Source organism: Montipora capricornis, chromosome 11, assembly GCF_036669925.1.
Source record: "Montipora capricornis isolate CH-2021 chromosome 11, ASM3666992v2, whole genome shotgun sequence".
Classification (NCBI taxonomy): Eukaryota; Metazoa; Cnidaria; class Anthozoa; order Scleractinia; family Acroporidae; genus Montipora; species Montipora capricornis.
Genome location: NC_090893.1, coordinates 92,069 through 104,568, shown reverse-complemented (window position 1 = coordinate 104,568; position 12,500 = coordinate 92,069).

Genomic DNA, 12,500 nt, shown 5'->3' with positions numbered 1-12,500 from the left:
GCAGTATCTAAATGATTAAAGGGTAGAGATATCAAACCCGAATCAATTATGTATTAGGGCAACGATAGTTCAAAATAAAACAATAATAATAAGTAGCTTAGCTTGCTCTGCATTCCTGTTCCACAAGATCTTGAAGGTCGCTGGAACTTGTTATCTTCACAGGACGAGAATCTTCCGATTTTTTGATGAGGATAGTTGTAAAAATTTTCACCCAGCAGAAACGATAGCGATATCGTTTCTGGGACCCTTTAGCATCAACTAGCAGCTTCTGGGTCTTAGGAGTTAAATGATCATACATTTTGGCATCAGATAAGGACTCTTCTTCTGGTAATCCAAGGTACGGAGTTTGGAGTAAGCTTGTTTAATTCATTGCGACGATTCATGACATTTTCCTTAGTAAGTCTAGGCAAAAACTTACAAATAATCGGGTTGGGGCCTAAGGTGGCGCTTCTGGATGGAGTACGATGCGCGATATCGATATCTTGTAGGGAAATTTCCGCTCCCATTGTACGAAATAACCTAACACAAAGGTTGGACGTTCCTGTTTCTGACTCGCCGGAATGAACTTCGGGTTTCCCATCAATTTTGACATTGTACTGATAACTGTATCGTTCAATGGCGTCGATAGCTTCAGCAATCTCATCCACTTGTTTAACAACGTTTGACAATCTCTCTTTATGAAGTTGGAGTTGCCTTTTAGCATCAGGCAATCAGGTCATCATATTCACTGCTGAGGAACTCAAGGCTCTTTACACTTTCACCATTCACTCCGCCATTGGTCTCACTCGCAGAAATCGTTTCGCTTGCAGCAAGCGAAGACTCCAGATTGTTAAATTCAGACTGTAGCTTTTCTAATTGAGTTTGCAAGTCCTCGTTTTTCTTTCTGAGACTTTTGACTGTATCTCCAGGCATAACTTAGAAGACTGTATAAGCTATAGTCACCTTGTAAGACTGGTCACTGTTCACTGCGCACTGCGGAAAAAACATGTCGTAAATGCGGAAAGGCAAATCATTTTTCCAAAATGTGCAAGACAGGTAGCAAAGGGATACACAAAGTAAGTGAGACTAGCTTCCAAACAAGTGACAGTTTGTTTGTTGAAACCATATCTGGAGGTAGGCTAGTACAATGAAAAAGTAAGTTTCAAGCTTGATACGGGTGCACAAGTGAATATGATTCCCTTAGAACTAAAGTGTGACAAACTAGAGGAAACTACACAAAACTGTGTGGATATGGGGGGTAAACCTCTCAAGGTTGAAGTGCAAGTTATCTTGTCAGTACAAAGAAAAAAAAAAGAAATGCTTAAATTCTATGTGGTATCCACACAAGCACCACCAGTCTTACGGTTAACATCATGCCTCTCGTTATAGCTGATCAAGTTAATATTATCTGTGGAAGAAATGCAAAACCCTGGGCAGAACCAAAACGACGTGCTAAAATAGTAAAGTGACCTGCTTGAGGGCTTAAGGACTTTTGCAGGGGTGCATAAAATTCACCTCAAACCTGACGCAGTGCTGGTCATACACCCTCCACGTAGAATCCCAGTAGCACTCAGAGACAAGCTAGAAAAGGAACTCAAGAGAATGGATGACCCTGGGGTGATAGTTAAAGTTAGTGAGCCAACAGACTGGGTGAATTCGATCGCAACACCATAAAAGCGGTAAGCAGGTGCTTTACGAGAGTGTCTCGATCCCAGTGAGCTACACCACGCCATCATCCGGGAACATTACCCACTGCCAGCTCTGGAGGATCTAATTCTATTGCTATAAGATGCTAAATATTTTTGCGTATTGGATGCCACCTCTGGTTATTGGCAAATTAAGCTTGATGATGAAAGCTCGATGCTAACCACTTTCAACACGCCATTTGGGCGATATCGATTCACCCGTATGCCCTTTGGAATACACTCAGCTCAGGAGGTATGGACATGGCGTTCGAAGGTATCGAGTGATGCAAGTCCATCATTGGTGACATGTTGGTCTGGGGTATGTCCAAAGAGGATCACGACAGAAACCTGAAGAGAGTTCTCTATCGTTCGAGGGAAATTGGAATAAAGTGGAATGCTGAAAACTGTGTTATCGGAACAAAAAAAGTGAACTATTTCGGTCACTTGTTATCCGAAAAGGGAGTGTAGCCTGATCCAAAAAAGATTGCTGCCATTCAGGATATGGAACCTCCAAGGGACAAGCATGAGTTGGAAACCACGGTAAGCATGGTCAACTGCCTATTAAAGTTCATTCCCAATTTGGCATACGCCACTGCACTTTTGAGAAGTCTACTGAAGAAAGACTCAGAATTCTTATGGGATTGTGCCCAGGAGGCAGCTTTTGAAAAACTGACAACGTGGATTTCTTTTGCAGGGACATTAACCTACTTTGATGCAAGAAAGAGCGTAACATTGGAAGTGGACGCTCCCAGGCATGGTCTAGGTGCGGTGTTGCTGCAGAATGAGAAGCCTGTCGCGTATGAGGCAAAGTCCCTCAAGCCCTCAGAGAAAAGACTATGCTCAAATTGAAAAAGAGATGTATACCATAGTGTTCGGAACTGAATGGTTCCATCAGTTCATCTACGGAAGGCCTGTTGAGATTATCACTGATCACAAGCCTCTAGAGGCAATTTGTCAGCGGCCCCTCCACGGCTTCAAAGGATGATCCTCCACAAACCTGGTAAGAATATACCAGTTGCTTATACGCTTTCCCGTTTGAATCTAAAGGACCCCAATGACACTCATGGGCTTTTGATGCCCAAGTTCATGCTGTGATGACCTCTCTACCAGCCTCTGACAACAAAATTTGAGAGTTACAAGTCTGTACAAAGGAGGACCCTGATCTACAGCAGTTGATTACAATCATCCTTATTGGGTGGCCAGATCAAAGAAACCAGTGCCCCAAGTCAGTACTACCATACTGGAACTATAGAGATGAGTTAAAAGTAATGGATGGACTAGTGTTCAAAGGCGAGAGAATTCTCATTCTCTCCGCTCTTAGAGGAGAGATTCTGAAACTAATTCACATGGGACACATGGGGACAGACAAGTGCAAAAACCGTGCAAAGGACGTGATGTTCTGGCCAAACATGCATGGTCAGGGAGAAGACATGGTCTCTTGCTGTCTAACCTGCTGGTCAGCTTCTAATGAACTATATTTCCAGTCTACAAAATGTCATAATCTTAGAATAAGCCGTAAGAAAACCAGCTTACCTCGAGTATACAATCTTAATAATACCGAACTGAAACTTGTCACGAAAGAAAAAGCCCTTGGACTTACAGTAACTAGAGACTTGTCATGGAATCAACATATCACCCAAACTGTCTCAAAGGCAAACAAAGTTCTGGGCTTTATTAAGAGACATTGTTACAAAGTTCGTAACAAAAACTCTGACATTATTATATACATCTTTAATAAGATCTCATTTTTGCTTCGCTGGGCTCTTCAATCCGTTATTAAGAATTAATTACTTATTGAAAGGAACCAGACACGTGCAACAAAGTTTATATGTAACGATCGGAATATGAATTATCAAATCCGCTTAGTACATCTAAATTTATTACCACTTAATTACTGGCTTGAGTATCTAAATCTTCTTTTCTTTTATAAATGTAAATCAGGGATTATTCAGTTAAACTTAAAAAATTATGTTAAGTACTGTAACAGTAAATCACGCGGTGGTTCCTTTGGACTTTATCTAACAACAGCTTATTTTAAAACTTCATTTTTCAGGGATTCGTTTTTTATCAGACTTTCCATTGTTCAAACCTGACGCAGTGCTGGTCATACACCCTCCACGTAGAATCCCAGTAGCACTCAGAGACAAGCTAGAAAAGGAACTCAAGAGAATGGATGACCCTGGGGTGATAGTTAAAGTTAGTGAGCCAACAGACTGGGTGAATTCGATCGCAACACCATAAAAGAAGTGAACAGGCGCTTTACGAGAGTGTCTCGATCCCAGTGAGCTACACCACGCCATCATCCGGGAACATTACCCACTGCCAGCTCTGGAGGATCTAATTCTATTGCTATAAGATGCTAAATATTTTTGCGTATTGGATGCCACCTCTGGTTATTGGCAAATTAAGCTTGATGATGAAAGCTCAATCCTAACCACTTTCAACACGTCATTTGGGCGATATCGATTCCCCCGTAAGCCCTTTGGAATACACTCAGATCATTTTTCAGGGATTCGTTTTTTGTCAGACTTTGCAATATTTGGAATGTTGTTCCTGGTGATATCAAAGCAGAAACTACTTTCGCATCTTTTAAAGCTAAGCTTAAGTCTTTCTATTTTGTTACGTTATACCAGATTTTTGATGGAGTTAATGTTCGTACTTTTAAATTAATCTGTCCTAAATGATATTGTAATACTTTTTTTTCATATATATTTTTCGTCTTAAGCTAGGTTGGGTGTTCTAGTTTTGAGGGGCGGGGCGGGTTTTTCGTGTCCTATTGTATTTAACACCCACCTTAGGGTGAATCTGTAAATAAAATAACAAAACAAGTACTTAAGAATTCCAAGGTTGGGTCTCAGGACCCTTTCCTCAGTCTCCTGGAGTATAGGAACCCTCAAATAGATGGATTATCTTCTCCAGCGCAGCTCTTGATGAGCAGAAGACTGCGGCAACCAGAGACCAGCTAAAGCCAGAAGTCGTCAACCCCAGGATGGCCAACGAGAGACGAAGCCTGAAACAAGCCTCCCAACGATACTATTACAACAAAGGCGCTAAACAGCTACAGCCCTTAGAAACTGGGACACACGTCAACATCCAAAGAACTTGGAAGCCTGCCACGGTCTTGCGAAACTGTGGAGAACACCCCCAGATCGTACACAATTCGCACGAATGATGGAGGGCAGAACAGGAGGAGCAGGAGATTCCTCCTAAAGGCAAACAAAAATGATTGCAAAAGCCAGATTCCTCCAGCGACCAAGAGCCACGCAACCCGAAGGATGCTCCCCAAGTGGCCGAAGAGTGTTCAGACAATGAGGAAGCAACCCCTTCAAGCATTCCTGGAGCTACACTAGTTGCCCAGACACAGGGGACAGACAATCCCCCATACAGGGGGTCGTTAAACCACCACTGAGGTTGGATCTATGAACTGTGTCCTCAACATGTTTCAATTTGATTGCTGTTATCTTTCACCTTTAGTGTAGACAACAGCTTGTGAGCTCTCTCTGAGCCAGCGGACTATCTTGTGACAGCTGTGTTTAGTATTTTTTTTTTTTGCATGTCTTTCAAATTTATTGATTGTTTTTTGTTCTGGTCCTCTTACAGGAGGGGGATGTAATGTATGCACATAGTTTATCGTTTTTGCGCGCCATTATTAATTAACGCGGGCTTAGCAACCGGCTATGAGAGATATGTGCAGGAGAACGTCATAAGCGATAATCTTATAAAAATTAGTGCGATATTAAAATCCACCAGTCAGGATTTTACAGGGCCTTGTCCTAATTGTTTTGAACCGTCGTTATGTGGAGCCTAAAAGTATGAACGAAGAACAGACGGAGAGCGAAACGAATCGCTTAGGGAACACAGACTGGTAATTGTTTCTCTTTTTATTTTGTCCACATCCTTTAGTAATTTATTTATATTCAGCGCGAATGACATTAATTTGCCTCTGTTGATGTTCCAATGTTGTTGCGAGTGTGGAATGTGCCAGCCGATGCCCACAGTTCATGAGAGCGTTAGCTGTGGAGAAATCGGGCAACTTTTGGCAGAAGGCGGAAGACCCATAAATGTTCTGTATTACAGAGCACCCAGGATTTCAGTCGAACTTACTTGATGGGTGGCCTTTCTGGGTCCTTGAAACAATGGCACAGACAATCATACAGCACGTAAGTATGTTTACTAAGTGTGTGTTTATACCGTCACATTACAACGTTGATATGAAAACTAAATCAGCTTGGTTAAGTTGTGGTGTAACAAAGAAATTGATTATTTCTTCTATCTTTTAATCCTGTTCAAAGGAAATTTCCTTGCATTGCCCACAGACAACTCGTGCGCGTTGGTATGGGGCGCCGATTGGGACATTAATGTATATTTTAAAAATATATCGTAAACTTACAATTTATGCTTAACTTTCGGTGTTATGGAGTGTTCTCAGTATGAACTTGATGAAACTCAACAATTATGACCAACTTTACTTGTACAGATGTGTGGTAATGTTTTAGTTTGTCCTTGACTTGTTCTTTTGTGGAGTGTTTAAATTGGAATTTATGCCAAACTCAAAATATATGGTCAACTCAAAATTTATCCTCAACTCAAAATTTATTCCCAACTCAAAATTTATGGCATGATGCAATGCGCGCAAAACAACCAGCACGGGAGGGACTGGTACGGGTGGCCGCCATCTTGGACTCGCCTTCTTTGATACAAAATGGCGGATCAAGGCGGCAATGTTCGTCAAGCTTTAGCAGACATCGCTCGCCAGGCGACTTCTCTGCTGCAAAGATACAAAGAAAATATAAATGACCATGGAAATACAATTGAAAACCAGTTTATTCAACCCCCTGGAAAATCCTGCTCAACAAACGGCTGGAACATCCGCACTAGCAACGTCCTCGCGCCTCGCGTGCACTTGCTTCGAGCATCAGTCGCTCTGGAGAATCTGTGGAGCAGTCATTGCGAGAAGCTTTTCCGTCATTGTCGGGCAAATCAGGAAAACGAAAGTCAGATTTCAAGTAAAAGCAAGGGACTCGTTCTAAGGCACCCGCCTTAGCAAAGAAGAAAACATGCAATGTTGTTTATAAGGATCTCATTCTACTTCCAGAGCCAGGTACCAAGACCGTTCCTACTCACCGATCGAGAATAACGCTGGAAAATGATGGGTTCGTGGTGGACGAATTTCCAATCGATGAGTCATGGCAAGAATAGGAATTTAAAACGGAATTGAGAAAGGTCTTCCCGATTTTAGTTTTAAAGTGTGCCAATTCATATTTGCCAAAGCATGCTATGGTGAAATTGTTTCCCCAAAAGTTGCCGATGGGATTACAATGAATCCCGCAAGAGTTCTAAGCATTTCAGGGCAAGGAAGTATTTATCTCAGACATGACAAAGTTCTGCACAAGAACTCTGGGGAAGTTGATGGAGACTCAGATTTAAACAGGTGCCCTGGGACACACTGGAGGATGATCTGGGGGATGTCAAAACACCTGAACGACCACAGAGCACAGAACCCCAAACAGTTGCTGATAGTGATGGGCTTCCATCCACTTCTTCTAGTACTTCTGCTATGGATCAAGAGAGAAGCTTTTTTGTACTAAAGGAGATGTTCCTAAAAATGAAAGAGGAAGAATTGAAACTTGCCTATGACTGCAGTAATTCTCTGCAAGAAGCTGCGTCCTTCCTTGCAGACAGGAGTAGTAGTCCTGAGCTCGAATCACAGAGCCCATACATGAGCCTGGAGCTATTGATAGAAGAGTTGAAGGGGAAGATGAATGATGCTTTCGACCGGAAAAAGCGGAGAGCTGATGAAGAAGATCTTGTGGCTGATGCTGTGGCATTTTACAAGAGGCCAGACTTTGACCCTAAAGCTGGCGTGCGAGTTGTTTACAGTGGCCAACCAGCCTCTGATACTGGTGGTGTTTCTCGTCATTTCTTTACAGATCTCCTGCATAGGCTATCTGAGAGTTATTTTTCAGGAGAGAGCAGAAAGGTTTCTCTCTACAACACCGATATATTTCAATTTCAGGGCTAATGAAGATCATTGGCACAATCATTGTTCATAGTGTGCTGCATGGAGGCCCTGGATTCCCATTCTTTTCTTCAGCATTATAATTTATTGGTACCTTGCAACAGGGAGTGTGGATGCAGCCGTACAGCAATTGTGCTTTGACAACTGTGCAAATCCCAACTATAAGGATGTTGTGCTTAAGGTAGGTGAGTGTGTGTATATGTTTATCCCACAAGCTGCAATGCATATATTAAGGGGAATATTTGAGTTATTCCCCTTATCTTTTACCGAATAGCATTGCATAGTCCAAATTTTCTACACCAACGAAAACCAACAGCCCAGAAATGTTGCTATTTTGATTGATACATGGCAGCAATCCTACATTATGTATTTGAAAAAGAGGGGTAGACTTTTTCTTGGAGGGAGGCTGGGGAGTTAGGGGAAGGGGTGTGGGTGAAGAGTGATAGCTGCACCCTCAACTGCTCTCAGCCCAAGCCCCATATCCCCAAAATAGATCTGCCGTGATGTAGGCTGGTTTACCCTTTTTCACTCAACTTTACTGCCAATACTGTAAATGATACTTTTGCTCATGCACATAGTGCTGTGTTTCCATTGACTATTTTAGATACATGTACAACCGTAAGTGTTCTACTGATAGTTTCAAAGGACTTTGTGCCTGTTTAGATCCAGAATGCTCAGAGTGCTGATGAAATCTCCATGGAGGAAGCTGTTGTAAATATTACGTATGCCTGAGTATGGACTTACAACGGTCTTAAAGGTTAGCAGAAAGTGTTTAACGTGCAGTTGAACCTCCCTTTGTGACCACCTTTTGTAAAGCGACCACTTATCTTTGATACAAAATTGCCTTGTTTCAGTAACTGTTTAATTTACGGTATTTGTTGTTGTTCCCTTTTCTCTGTCTCCGTAGAATAAGAACAAGACCTCTGTAAGCCACACTTTCCCATGATGCCATTGGAAGAACGAAGACTGCATTTGATCAGCTAAGAGATGATTTGTCTTGTTTGGGCTTTCTAGAGAAAATGAATAAATATCCTGCGCTTTTCGAAGAACTTTTTGTCTCTAAAGGATTGTCCCTTACAAATGAAGCAGTAGTTAGCCGTCTCAAGTTCCCTACCTCTATGGATGATGAAGAGAAAAGAGTGAATGGTTTTCTGACAGAGCTTCTATTGGCCTCTTCTCAGGATACTCTAAAGATGTTTCTGACCTTTCTAACTGGTGCTTCTTGCCTTCCATATTTTGGTCTGAAAACCTTACCCGTGAAATTTTCTGAGCAACCATCTATCTTTGCTTCCACTTGTTTGTGTGAGATTACACTGCCAAAAACATTTGTCGATGAGGATCATTTTAAGTTGTCAGTTGAGGCAGTTTTGAAAACATGTCGAAAGTAATTTAATTGTATTTAAAACATACTTCTAGTAACTTTTTCAAATGCTACTCTTGTTCAAGTGTGACAAGTTTTTGTGAACTTTCCGCTCACACTGAAACGAGTAAGCCTGGTGCATTTTTTTGACACAAAATGACCATTTCCACTGTGGTCACCGCGAGAAAATGTATGCCTTTCGAGACTTAAAATTTATTTGAAAGCTTTTCAGAATCACTGGCTCCTTGGGGTAGGCTTGATTACCAGCTGCTGTTTACGAATTGAGCTGCCCTTCTTCCCCCATCGGGGAGGATCAAAGACTGGACTGGAGAGTGGCGGAACATCAAGCCTATCCTTGAAGGTTCCCTTACTTACCACAGATTTGAAGTCAATGTGATGTTGTGTTCCTTCTACTTTTGTTCCAGTTCCAAATTTGTTATTTGCCTCTATTAGCCAGAGTTGCAGCTTTCATTATGGGAATGTCCCCACTAAATTTTGAGACCTCAGATATGTAATCTGAATTGGAGGCTACCTGGCTTATTCGTCCAAAATAAATAAAAGTTCCTTTTTGGTATTACATTGATTTCCTGGAAGCTACATGCATACTCAAATTCTGATTTGATAGTTGAGCTAAAACAAGAATCAAATAAAGGCGGCCACTTAGTTATCTTAACTTTGTTACCTCTGATTGTCATGTTAATAAAACCTTCAGGCTACATTTTCATAATGGTCAGTAATTATGTAAGGGGTATATTCAATCAGATGTTTGTTTCTTCTTGTCTCTTATGGTAATGTTTGATATTTACAGGCTAGGTTTACAGTTATATAAAAAGTGTGCACATACAGATTTAATAGCGTACATAATATTTGTTACAAACTGTAATTTCAAGTGAGTTACACTGTGATTAACAATAAAATTAATGTTTCAGTTATTTTGTGTCAAGTCTGTCAAAATTTACTCAGTGGTTCTCTTCTGATTTTAAACCTTCTTTCAGTGGTAGATGATTATTTGGAATTATTTGAATTTGGCCTGTCACGCAAAACAATCAGCTGCTTGACTCTGTAGGTTCCCTAACTTTTGATTTGCATGATGTTTCTCATGAGTCGGCACACTATTCTGTGATTCTTGTTTATATTGGTCTTTTTGTAAATATGCGGTGAGAATTCAAGATGTTTAGATGTTCAAATAGTATGTAAAGCATACTGTCGATGAATGTGTCATGTGATGTGTTGTGGGGTCGGGTAGACACCTTTCGAGAATTGAGTGATCTATATTGATTTTGATCCCCTTTTTGTTTGGTGTTTGTGTTTTCATGGTAAATTTGCACATGGCTTGGCAAATGGTCAATCAACACCATTGAAAGTTGTTGCTCATACATGAAGCCCAAAACATTGGACGATTTTAAATTTGAATCAGACATAACATGTAAGCAATCAATGAGTTGATTAATCATTAGGTGTTTACCCTTTGACAACCATTGGGTACTTGTTGATTACTTATCTTTCACAATACTGCCCACCTAATTAGAATTTCTTTCACCCTTCAGGCAATATGTTATTATCATTTATTCCTGAGTGGTTGTTGCCATGAAATATGTCTCTCTAAATACAAAAATCAGTCCTCAAACTACACAAATTTATCCAATGTGTTTTGTTTATGTTTATTTTTTAACAAAACCACTAAACATAAACTAAACTATGTGCAAAAACGATGACACAAAATAATTGACCATTCTGTTTGTATGACTGCTGGAGAGAATAAGAATCATCAACACAACACATGCAACAATGGGAAAATTTATCAACCACAGCATATGCCAAAAGTAAGGGTGTAAAATATTCTCAATAGGGTGTAAGCAGTGAGGTTTGCAGCCACGGGTTAGAGGGGACAGCTGATCAGTGAAGCCATGAGTAATCAATGATTAATAAAATATAATGACTTGGTCTATTCATTAGTCAAAAATTGCTAATTTAGTATTGCCTCCCTTCCTCACTGTTCCACTCATTCTATTTCCCGCTAAGGGTCTTGTTCGCAGGCTAGATACAAGCTGCATACATTCTGAGGCATAATGACCTACTGTTTCACCTACAACTTTTTTACCAAAGCAATCACATTTGTGACTTACTTTAGATTTGGCAGTGATTTACATGTGGAATCACAACTGTACAGTATTCGTTTAGTTGCTTTCATCAGCAGTTGATATTGAAAAGCTGGCAAATGGTGTTCACAGTTTGTAAATAACCCCTGAGACTGTCATCCCCATATCTGGAAAGTGTAGCTTGCAAAATATCAATTTGTTCATCTCAAAGGCCCAACAACGTTTCTGGAACAACCACAGTAGCTTCATCATTCTCTGCAGATGACAGCATGTAATCAACGTCAATGGTATTGTCATCTGTCAGGATGCCATGTACTGCTAGACTGCAGGATAAGGACTGTTGAAGAACACCCTGCCTCCAAAGCTGAAGAGGGGAGAGGTTGTTTTCAGTGCTATGGCTGTGATGGTTCCAGAGAGCAACGAACTCTTCGAGAGACCTGCTGGTTCTTTCTTTGTACACAAAATGCAGAGCAAACAAATGGATATCATTGCTACAGTTTAAAAGTCGATATCTTGCCAGCTGTTCAAACTGTTCAATATACCCATGCAAGACTTCACTGGTTACATCTCGATGCAACCGTTCAACTTTCTGATTATGTACTGAGCTGTCTGTGATGACACTTCCTCTATTAAGACCTCTCATCTGTAGCATTAAAAATTGCCACACCCACGTTTTCTAGCCCATGGTCACATCTAACTCTAGAGGGTAGACCATACTGTCTAACTTTGCACTGTCCGTGAAGTATTGTCTGTGGCACAGTATACATACAAAATAACTCTTGAAAACCCGTCAATAGCAGCATGGACGACAAACCTCCATTTCACCATCTTCTGATTGCCGTCGAGATGCCATAGGGAATTTAGAGATCTTTCATGAATGGTTAACTCCACCTCTGAATTACCGAACAGAAATTAAGTACCTTGGTCTCCCTGTATTTCCAGAGTTCTCCGTAGGGCACGAGTACAGGTCTTTATCCCGTCCTCCCTCCTCAGCTGCCTGAGCTCCAAAGTGGCTTCAAAGCACGTTTAAGTGACGGCATGGAACATTCATGTCAGCGTTAAACTGAGCCATTTCCGGGTTGTTTGGGTTTTGAGAGCTTAAGTCCTCCGCTCGGTGAATGACAACATAAAGGGTTTCACAGGCCTCTTCCAGACGACCCTCCAGTAGTTCGAGTCTGTCAAGGTTGCCATCTTCATGAGATGAAAAGTACGATTCCACTTCAGACACAAGTTGCCATGCAGCAGTGAAAAAATAAGCAAGACCGTTAGGTCTTCGAGTTACTCTCGCCGCCATATTGTATTGAAGATGCCACCCGAACCAGTCCCTGCCGTGCTGGTTGTTTTGCGTCCAATGCATC